We start from the raw sequence: 12,661 nt of genomic DNA on the forward strand, positions 1-12,661 counted from the left end.
CTTACCTCAGGAGCGAAACAAAAGTTGTTTGATTCAAGTGTCTCACTCAGCTGACCGCAAAACCCTAGAAAATGCAAAGAACCTACATTAGAAAAAAAAAAAAAAGAAGGAGCAAGCCACATAATCAGTACTGAAAATGGGTTTGCATGAAAACATAAATGCAGAATAACGGAAATGTAGAATAACACAAAAGCAAAATCTAAGTATGTTGTTGCATGAAACCGGTCGAAACAACAACAAGAGAATCCCCAAGCACGCGTGTGATTTTTATTTACCACAAAGTTGCTGATTCCCGACAGCACGCATCCGTCGTTGAGGTCAATTTCGGTGATGGTGCCGAACTTATGGTTGTTCGGCGCTGGAGCACAAAAAATGTAGGAATATGATAGAAATAGATAGAAAGAGAGAGAATGAGTATGGTTTGTTTCTAGCTAAGGATTTTGGAACTGTGAGGCATGAGTGTGAGAAGAAAAGGAGAAAGAGAGAGAGAGTGACACGACGAAGAAGTCGAGGCAAAGAAGGAACGCGAGAATGAGAGAGAGATGGCCAATACGCTGCGAAATAAAAGAAAGAGAGAAAGCGAGAAATTAAAAATAGTAACCATTCAAAGACAGTTTCGCGAAAACCGTCTTTGTAATGTTCATAATAATTACAAAATTGTCACCGTTATACAAACGAAGATGGTTTTTTAACGACTGTTGTAGAGACTACATCGTAGAAAAGAGTTTTTTTAGTAATGTAAAGATAAAAGCTAAGTTTTCATCAACTACATTCTAATTATTTCAATTTAAATATTTTTTTGAACAACAACTCATTCCATGGAATTACAATAATTTCATCATTTTAACCTTTAATTTATATTTACTCCTTCACATTACCACCCGTGCCTAACAGCCTTCAAAACTTCAAATAGAATGTCTAAGCGCTCAAGTTTCATAGTAAGGAGCCTTAACCACACTACTGGAAATATGACATACGATGACGGTTATTAATTACATACGACGACGATTTATAATCATCTTTGAAGACAACGTCATTGAAAGTGTTGATTTTCGATGACGGTTCCAAAAATACCGTCTTAAATACGCATCCTTCTAAGATGGTTCTAAGCAAAGCATCATCTTAGAATGATTTATTTTCTAAAACATGCTTTTGAAAGTCATGTATTTAATTGTGTTTTTTAATAAAATAAATATAAAATAGAATAATATTAAGTACTCATTTAATTTATTTTCTAAAATATACATTACATTTTAATTAACTATTTGAATTAAGCGTACACTATAAACAATGAATAATGCACAGAAAAAGGAGTTGTATGACAATAAAAATATAACTACACATATAAAAATATGAGAAAAATTAAAAATACCTAAAATTAAAGACAATTAATATATAGAATAAGTCCAAGGAAAATAATAATAATACTAATGTTGTCTCTCGTAATTATATTCAAAATACCTAAAACTAAATAACTGTGAATGCTCTACAATATATATCATCATAGTTCAGTCAAAAAATAATGTTGTTCCTGATTAAAGACAGTTAGGCAATACAAGATAAACAAATTTGAATCTTACACCACACCATAATATGATATGTTTTCTAAACTACTTAATTGTTTATCCTTTTAAGTTAAAGTAACAACATTATACAAAACACATAATTTTGAATCAAAAACAGTTATCAACATGATCACAATAGAGCTGAATGAACAACCAACCATATGTATATTTAATATTAGGATGTGTCATCAATTCTATGTAGAACAAAATCTGGTAGTTTTCATGAGAAGTTGACATATGTCATTAAGTTTCTGAACATACCTACTGAGGGAGTCTTGACAAATCGACCACTACAAAACAACTAATCCAAGGAGCTCACTCTGCATAGACATGACTAATCTCATGCATATATTCCTCCAAATATTTTTTTCTCTGGTTTCCCTGCTAGAGTATATGTCAATACATTTAAAATTTCAAAAATTAGATACAATGGTAAGTTCAATTAAAGTAGAAAAAGGGGCATCTTCCTAATCACATTAAATTTTGTTTTGAAATCAATCAATTTTTGTAACTTGTGCATTACAAGATCTTAACATCGAAAAGTAAAATATGGAAAAACTATAAATTACCTCTCATGTTGGGTTGCCAAACAATGACCTGCATAACCAATAAGGAGAGAAGTAATTCATGAGGGTAAACTCAATTCATAAACTAGGGTTTGGATATGTAAATGGTAGATTTTGCAAATTAAGCCACCCACGGTTTTCATCATTAGATGAGTTGAAATTCATACATGAAGGTCCATCATGGCCACATACTTTTGCAAGGGAACCTGATATAGGCTGATGTTGTTCATCAGTTTATTCTCCTATGGACAATAAAAACAAATAATGACAACACATAAGGGAAAGTAGGGTATAACACTATCCTTACAGATAACAGATAAACCTGAAGTTGTTGACTGCTGAATGTGGGAGGCAGCAACCCACACAAACTGTGTGCATCCCTCTCTTTTGTTAAGAAAGCTAGTTCTTTGAAGAGATCAATGAAAACATCAATTGTCTGATGTGTATTCAAAGAACAAAAGGAAGTAAGCCTAGCATTAGAGGACTAGGAGCCTCCTCAAAATGGAAAATGTAAAAATCTGATTTATATAAGAGTTGCTACCTTAGTACATATTGGTCCTATTTATAGCAAAGAAATTAAAAAGGAATTGCATTACACAAAAGAAGGAAATAATAGTTAGTTACCTATAGCATTCATAGTTCAGTCAATAAATAATGTTGTTCCTTATTAGAGACAGCTACCCGACCCTGCATAAATTCAGAATATTTACAGTTAGTTACCTATAGCCCCAGATAGTAACAACAAAAATAGAGGTTACCTAACCCTAGCCATAACAATAATAACAACATAAACAAAGGTTACTTGAAGTTTTGTCATTTGTCCTTTTTTATGTGAATGTCCTCTCAGCTTAATTGAAGTACAACACCAAATTCAAGTGTTTCTTTTCAAATAATTATTTCTAAAAAATAGTGGCAAATGGAATAACAATGCTTTCTACCTAGAAAGCAATGGAATAAAAATCCTAGCCAAAATCATCTCACAAAATCCATTTTAAATAAGATAATAAGATACAACCAATTGGCTTCAGTCACTCTGAAACTCGTCACATCCTTTATAAAGCTTGTGACTATTGAAGGAAATAACGATATTCAATAACGCACAATAGGTATGGGTAGCACAATTATGAATAGGAGGAACTCATCCACTAACAACGTTGAGGTACATGTAATACTCAACAACCATTTCCATTTTATGTGGGGAACAAAAGAAGGAATGATAAAGAAAATGAATATAGGTTATTCTTTGTTACCTTAAACCAGTGTCATAATTGCACCTAGTTACATTGAACCAATAGCTTTCTAATCCAAGTTTGCGTTTGAACCTAAACTGGGGAAGCTCACATCAAATGGGCCCAAGGAATGAAGTGGCTCAGCCCTTAGTAATTAGGATGATGAGAATTCAGATCCAAGTGAGTTAGGAAAGGATCCATTAATAATGGACTGTTGGTAGTTATTATTAAGAATATATATGTCATAAAAAATGACTGATTTTGTGTTAGCAATTTTGAATTAGAAGCTGGATGATGGTAGTTACAACAACAAAAGCCTTATACCACTAGGCGAGGTCGGCTACATGGATCACATGACGCCAAAGTTTCAGAAAAAAATAATTATGAGTATGTATATGGTAGAAGGTTGTGAAATTACTAATTAGAAAAATTTGATATTTGTAGATAGAGAATACTCTCTGTAGGAGACATTGTTTCTACAACAACCAGTGAATTGTCATATTGTGTAATTTGTGTTCATTATTATATTTTATTAGTTGATCAATTGATTCTCTATCCTAGGCCTTGTTAGGAATGTTGTCTAAAGTACATTATTAGCTATCCAGCTATAAATACAGGCAAAGAAAATAAAGGTAGTTAGCTTGTTAGTTTTGGTTAGAGAGACCGAGCTCTCAAACTCTTGCAAAAGATATTGTTGTCATATCATTCTTGCTCTTCTTGACCCTGAATACCCATTGATCCAATGTCGAAGGAGGGTATTCAATAAAATTTTCTTTCTTGTCTGTTTATGATATAAAATTCGAGGCACAAATTGTAATGGATCCATATAAACACTAAAACAAAGCTAGTTAGCATAAATTTTGCCTTGTATTTTTCCCTTGTCATCCTTATGATCCAACGAAGAAGAAAGAAGTGGGGCCACCCCGTGACACTACGCGGTGGCATTCTAGTGCTGCAACCTTGCAATGTTAACTACACCGGTTTCAACTAGTTTGACAAAAAAAAAACATGTTTAAGAATCCAAGTTTTTCAACTTCGATTATGAACTTTCCAAGTATTTTCATTACCCTTGGACACTTAATTTTAGTTATATACTTTTGACCTGTGTTCTGATTACTACAAGGAAGCCTATCTAAGTATGCTAAAGGTCCAAACAACTCTTCATTTGATGTTCAAATTTATATTTTTATTGTTCATTAAATGTATAACTATTAATAGATGCAGTATATTATTTCATAGGGAATAGTCACTAAAGGATACACTTTGATGTTGGACAAGAATTTGGGAAGACTTAATACATAACTCAACAGGTAAAGGTTATCAGATAGATGCTAAGTTCTGCTCGTCTTACTCATGCAGCTTCAAATAGTGTTTGCAATAAAGATTATATGGGATTCAAAGGGCTGAACAACAACATCAAGCCAAAAAGAACTTCACTGCTTATTTAGAGAACTAATATGTTACTCTAACTGCGGTGGGATCCCATAGGATGTTATTTCAATAGTTCAGGGCACTTACCCAATGCTTCAATCATAATTCATATTATGCTTCCAACAATGGGATTCAGATTGGGAGTTTTATGGAATCAAGGCACGACTGATCAAATAGCTTGAACTATATGAATGTATGGATTCTTAGAGGTCAAGAGCTCCTGATTACCTAACCCTTCATCTCAAGGTCAAGGTGAATCTTTTTGGTAGGAATATTGTTAGAAACAAACTCCTAATTGAGGATCCTTACCCCACACGAGCCCAAGATATCAACTGTTTATTATTAGAAACAAACTCCTAATTAAGGATGCTTTATAGTAGTTTACTAGTTAGTGAGCCACAAATAGAGGCATCTTGTGTAAGGGAAAGCAGTTAGTTGGTAGTTTAATGAGAAAAAGGACTACAAACTCCTGGGGAAGAAACCATTATTATCATTCACGCTCTTCTTGACCCTGGATACCTATTAGCCCAAAGTCGGACAAGGGTATGCACAAAAAATTCTTTATTTTCTTTTGTTGATCATTATATTCTGAACTGGTATATCAGTTTGTTTCAAAGGAAGAAAGGTTCTCAAATATTAACCAAACACCATTGACACGAAATGATTCATCTTGACAAGTAATAAATCCACATGGATGGGAGAGTAGAATACTAAATATGCTTCTAAGACCAAGTATATGATAATCTACCAGTATAGACTTGACAATGCATGAAAATGCATGCATTAGAGAAGTTGTAACAAGCATACCTACATTGCTAATGACAAGAGAATTTGATTTGAGATGATCTACAATATTGGATGAAAAAGTGAAGTATGCTATAGCCAAAAAACCATCTCCTTCAGACTACGATTAAAAAAAGTTACTAATAAGAATGAAAATACTCAGTAAAAGGAGAAGTATATGGTAAGGAAAAAGAGAATAATAAACTCTCCCATTTCGTAATCTCCCTCCATTTCTGCAGTCCATTAAACTAAGGTGCATGTACAATTACTCATCGTTAGTTTGTTTCAACGGGTTGTTAAGTTGTTATTGAGTTTGTTATATATATATATATATATATGAATGTGTTTGATTGTAATTCGGTAGGGCATATGAATGTGCTAGGATGGATGGATGGATGTGAGTGAATCATATCAGTGTAGTACTGTGTAGTGGTAGGTTGAGATGTTGTTTGCCTTTATTTTTAAAAAACGTTGTCCTTGGTTGTTCTGTCTCATGACTGGCTTTGTATTTGAATTGTGAAGTAGATGAACTCACAAACATTTGTTATGCTGAAGTCCTAACTTTTGAGGCCAAATAAAGTATAGTGTATGCATCTAATCTATAAGCCAATGTAAATAATATGCAAACCTAACTTTGGTCTTTGGGTTTAGAGGGACATGATGGATGTGGTTCTATTTTATTATAATATTGGACATTGGATTGGATATGGGACTATGTTCTGAAATTAGACAAGGTAACACGAGTCACTGTTTTTTGTGCATTGAGACATGACAATGTGTGCATTGTTGTGAGTAATAGTAGTATTATGCATGTTAGGTGGATACGCACACGTGTGTCACGTGTGGGGATCATGCAGTGCTGTAACCAGTAGGACCACGTTACAACTTGGGAAGTTGGTCATATAAATAATGTTTATCTTTTACTAGTATGCTAATTATACACATATGATGCTGACATACCCCCAATCAGGTATAAGTTGTAGTATATAAATTGTTACAAACAAAGCACATGCACCTATGTTTAAGGGCCTTTTTTATGCAAAGAGAATTTTAAACCCATTGTAGCCTTTTTCTAGTTAGGAAACAAGAACTTAAAAAGGTTTCAGCAGAGACTGTTGGAACTGCTACCTCGTAGCATTCCCCAGGGTCGTCCGCTCCCTTTGCTTTTATTCATTTATATATACCAGGTGCTCATCAATTCTGAGGGTCAAGTAATTATATTTTAAAGTTCAAACATTCCCTAGGGTCCTTCCCTCCCTTACATAGTGTATACACAAAACAAAACAAGAACAACACATAATAGTAAACTACCTCCTTCAAAGCAGAAGACACATCCTCTTGCATCACTATACCCCAACTTCTTACTCTTATCAATGTCTATTGTTCATGAAAAAGTATACCATGCAACATAAAGAAAGAAAGAAGGAGCGAATTTTATGATAGCATAAAGAGTTAAATAATAGAGAGGAACCACACATATACAGACATAAGATCATTATATTTAATCAGCCTTACATACATACCAATATAAAGTTAACCAGCATAAATAAGAATTACACAATTAAAATTCCAATGACATTTGTACTTACTCACAAAAACATATGGACGTAATAATTGGTCTTTACCATCAGCAATTCACAAGTCATTATATATGAATCCACAATTTTATGCACTTATACTTAATCAATTACAATATGGATATGCCAAGGTATAACTTTAGGAAGAATTACTTTTTAGATTAATAGCTACTATCAAAGGAATTAATACTAGTCCATGATATTAAATGTTCACACATTGTCATCCCCTAATAATCACATTCCGGGTACAAAACTTTAATTACCCTTGGGTCTCATTAGCCTTATATCATAATACACACATGATGTTCATCTCACTCGAAAGATATTATTCGTACACCAGGCAAAATCCTCTTGCATATAAAGTGTTTTTCATACATATATAATGCTCATAGTAGCTAGTGTGCGCATCTTGCATATACAATGCTTCATCATGCACATATATTTAATGCTTTTCATGTACATAAGATGCTCAGCATGCACTTTCGTGCATATGAAATGCTCATCATGCACATAGAGTGCTTCCTTATACATATCATGCACTTACAGTGCTCATCGCATGGTGGATACCCATTGTGCACCCATAGTGCTCTTCATGCATATAGAATGCCCATTGTATGCTTATAGTTCTCATCATGAATATACTTAGACTATATGGTTCCATGAATGAGTCTTACTCATGAAATCATTCTCTTTTCTTCCCTTCCTTTTTCCCTCACCCCAAAGCCTTGTGTATATAAATTGGGATGAAGCATATTGATTGAACTTTGTATTAAGAGAACTCAAATAATGTGCCAATAAAGCATGCATATAACAAAGTCTAAGATACTAATTAATCATGAATAATTAACACTAAGATAAAGTAGTGCACTTAGTTTAAGCAACCTATAATTCCAATTATACAATTTAGTTTTAGTGATGAAATTCTCAAAAATGGAAACCTCATCTGTTGAACCTATAATTTGATAGGGTACCTCTCAATACACTAAGAGATAAGTGAAAATTTTCTAAGATTTTACTGCAAGTACAGAGGCTTCAATTAGAGCTCATTTCTTACCATTCAAACAAATTTCTCAGCATCCATGTTCATCACTAATCTCATATTTCAAATTTACAAATTCTATAAAAATTTAAATTAGGTAATTCCAACTCTCGGAGTTGAATTAGAATGTATACTCCAGTCTAAAAATACAAGTCAACCACACTCTCATCCAGGATAATACAAAATTTACCAATTATGGTTGTTGTCCAAAGAAAAGCATAGACATAACATGTCATAGTATAATATTTGCAATAAATCACACAAAAATCAAAATAATATGGGACCAATTGCATTATGAGCTCGACAAAAAGGTTTAAAACACTACAAAATATCTCAATCAACAAACATGCATATTGTCTCTAAGGAATTCGTGAAATAGAATAGGTTAAAAGACAACAATTCAGAAAGCACATATATATATATATATATATATATATATATATATATATATATATATATATATATATATATATATATATATATATATGTGTGTATGAATTTACAAATAGTCTTTAACTCTACTCAACAGTCAATTTATAAATAGTCTTTAACTCTAACTCCACCATAATTGTAAAAGGGGCTTTTGAAATTTTCAAAATTGCCATCGTCCTATTTCCAAAAATGCTAAAAATGACTTTCCGCTATGAGTTTGTTTTCTAAAATTCAAAATCAAAACACCTAAGGAAGCATGGTTTCTTCATCATTTTCTATTTTTATTGAAAATAAAAAAATAACGGTGAAAGTAAACAACCCCTTAGTTAATCATTCAAATTAATAGCACTATAAATGATTCCAAATTAATAACAGCTTCTCATAATTTTATATATATGGAGCATACGTTCACAGCTTCAACGATATCTTTGTCAGCATGTTTGATGTATCACCCACTAAAGTCAATAATTTTTCAGTAAAGCAAACATCATCATCAACAACTATAGTTAGATTATCCTATAGGCCAGCATAGTGTTTCAGTAACCATGTCGAGAAGGGAAGGTATACAATAATAAATAATTGACAAATATACAAGAGTAATAATAAAATGAATGCAGATCCTATAGTACCATATATAACATTACTTTAGACACTATCACTAATTCTAACTACATCATTGCATTGGCTCACCATTACTGCAAAAAAATACTTTCTACATCGGTTAAACTGTGCATTTTACATTAATTATTAACCGACGTCGTAGAAAGTCTGCACAGACTTTCTACGACGGTTTCACAAATAACCGTCTTAAAAAATGATATTATTCTAAGACGGTTTTTGGCTAAAAACTGTCTTAGAATAATACATTTCTAAGACGGTTCTTAGTTAAAACCATTTTAGAAGGGTACACCTTCTAAGGCGATTTTCAGATAATCGTCTTAGAATGTATTTTTTTTAAAAAAATAATTTAAAATATATTGAGGATTCTAAGACGGATTCTAAGACATTTTTTTTTAAAATTAAAAATTTGTAGGCAAAAAATATAAATTCTATCTTGTAGGCCCTTTTATATGCATATTAGAGCTTCATTGGCAAGTAAAAAACTTATAGAACTTTCGTAATCCATAGTGTTCTAAAAGGAATTTAATTCTATGACCAATAATTTAACATTACAAAAAAAAAATAACAAGCCAATATTTTCAAAAACTAATTCCTATAGAAAGTGCAATAAAATCATATACAAAAATCAAGACTTGAGGATCAAAACACTACAAAATTAGTAAAGTACTAATTCCTATAGAATTTATGTTGCACTACACAAAAATCAAGACTTGAGGATAAAAGCACTAATTCCTATAGAATTTATGTTGTACCTTAATAGCATCCACAACGTTATTCTTCACGGGTGCATAAGCAAGCCACATTTCCATCACTTACACAATTATATATTGATTTCCCACATAGGTCAAATACAGGGAGGTTTTTAGAGATTTCCCACATAAATAGTAAAGTGAGTATTAGAAAAAAGAATTACTTGGGTTAACAAACTCATGTATGGCACCTCTTGTTTTTTAGAGCTCTTCAATGTAAGGACCAAGTTCTAAAATCAACTGTTAGAATAAGATGTTACTATGCAATCATGGTATAATCATGGCACGATTCAACTAAATAATAATAATAATAATAATAATTCAGTTACAATTGCCCCTAATGCATTCGCTACCATATTAGAAAGCTTTCGCTAATTGGTCCGGAACTATTCATAAATTATACCATGGTTAAATAACTCCATAAGATTAAGTATAATAAGCCAGGGAGTGATAAACAATAGTACATATACAAGTGTTTTTATCACTCTTGGTTTAAACAAAAGAGGACAAATGAACAGAGAACATATGCACAACATCTACCTAAAAGAAAAATAACCTCAATGATTTAAAACTCCCTTATACATCATCCTTTGGTCCCTTGTTTAAGAATTTGGGACACTCGAGTTGCTACTTCACCTCCAAAGTAGCTTCCCCTTTTTGTGAAAGATTACACTTGCATCGCCTCATCTCATCTGCATCCATCTTTGCTTCTTATATTATAAGAGCATATACACACAAGTGTTATCAATTCAAGCTCAATAAAGAGAGGGTAAGTTTGTTTCTTGGTGCTTGTGCAAGCTCCAACTAGGGGCGCACACACACAAAGATCATATACCACATACTCATAGTCCCGCTCTAATTATAGATATAATAAGGAAGAAAGTGCTTTTTATGTCATCATTAACATATATATTATAACTCTCTAAGTCAGAGCAAAAGAAGGAAATTAAATTCAATGGAGGTTAAGACTAAGATGTCGGAAGTGCTACCATTCATATTGATGGTGATTATGGAAGGTTGGACCATAGGACTCACAATCTTTGCAAAAACTGGAATAACTAAGGGAATGAGTCCATTTGTGTTCATTGTTTATACCAATGCTCTGGCCACTATAATATTGTTCCCTTGTTCCTTTTTATCACACCAAGAGGATAGGTCTCTCTCTTCCTCTTTTGCTTCTCCTTATGATTCTAGCTAGCTTTCTCCGTATGAGGCTTGTTTTTCTCAATAATCAAGTAGTCTCTTAAGTCAAATAAAAAAAATAATATTAAAACATAGGTCAAACATACAAGAGCTAAATGTCAAAATGACTTTTCGACAGACAGAAAATGCAAAACTACCAAAAAAACAAATCAACAATTTCATCCCATTTTGTAATCTACTTGTTTGTTAATCCAACACTTACCATTAGATTTACATTAGAATGGATTTCATAAGTTTTAAATAATAAAAAAATGAACAGTCCATTCCTCAACTGAAAGCAAGCCATGTATAAACTCATACTAACGGATACTTGAAAATTTAAGTCACAATCACAATCACAAAGTAAGAAGACAGTATTTGCTTACTGCCATAATGTGCTCTGAGAGTTGCTTGTCTAGAAGTTCATCAGGTTTATCTAGCAGTATGAAAATTAAATCAAAACGAGACAGGAGAGCAACACTCATTTTCAAATTTTCATTTGTTGGGAATTTCCAATAAACCTTATAAAATACCAAATGAGCACCAAAATACATTACGTCAGATTATCAAGAGGTTTTAAGGAATACCTGGATCCATAGAGAGCTTGATCAACACACAGCGAAATCTGACAGTGGTCACGAACAATTGGTTTAATGACCTTCCTCAACCAAATCACCTTCTTCCTTATGGGACCTTCGTTTTCTCTTCAGATGTGGAGAGGAGAAATTGTTTATTGATTTTGGTGTATTGGGCACCATAACCATGCCTTAGGTTTTAAACCTATTAGGGTTCCCATTATCCCCTAATGGACCAATCTGGTTTCCGCTAATTAAGCCCATATCAATTTTCTAGCAGTCTAATGGGCTCACTTAAATAGATCACTTTATATTAAACCCATTTAAATGTAAATAACTAATATAAATGTTATAATATAATATGTAGCCCATATTAATTAATTAGGAATTATAAAATTCCTAACAATCTCCCACTTGCGCTTCATATTAACCTTAGACATTTATATCACAAAATTCTTTAGGCGCGCAACCGTATGTTATTTACTTTTAGACTCCTTTTAAACAATCTGGTCCATCTCATATAGCAACAGGAAACCACTGCAGTTTTCATCACAATTTAGCTTGACTAAGCCACAATGATCACCACTGTTACTCATACTCGATGACATAGATCAAATATGGATAAGCGGCATGGAAATTACATACAATGTGATCTTAATCATGTCTATTTCCAACTAGTCCAAACTTTATTCTTCATAGATATCAATCCAAAATGCAATATAAACATTGCAAACAAAACGAACTCAAAATAAAATGATAAACATCAACTTTATTTCTGCAAAAAATCCAAATAATACAAATATCTGGAAAACATAAGATATAAAACATAAATGAGACTCCCACTAAACTAAGGTACTATTAGGAACTACACCCATATGAGTAGTGTGCTCATGAAAAACTCTAGGTACCAAA

The 12,661-nt window shown here is 32.6% G+C and overlaps 1 long non-coding RNA gene across 1 annotated transcript; it reads right to left on the reverse strand.

The window, feature by feature from the left end:
* Positions 1–1,748: 1,748 nt before the first annotated feature.
* LOC106794193 (uncharacterized) lies at positions 1,749–5,788 on the reverse strand. The gene is made up of 3 exons (XR_005890434.1): positions 2,454–5,788; positions 2,135–2,373; positions 1,749–1,946 (listed from the first exon to the last, which is right to left on the reverse strand). It is a non-coding gene; the product is annotated as an uncharacterized lncRNA (long non-coding RNA).
* Positions 5,789–12,661: the final 6,873 nt, after the last annotated feature.

The sequence above is a fragment of the Glycine max genome, chromosome 2 (genome assembly GCF_000004515.6).
Source record: "Glycine max cultivar Williams 82 chromosome 2, Glycine_max_v4.0, whole genome shotgun sequence".
Lineage (NCBI taxonomy): Eukaryota > Viridiplantae > Streptophyta > Magnoliopsida > Fabales > Fabaceae > Glycine > Glycine max.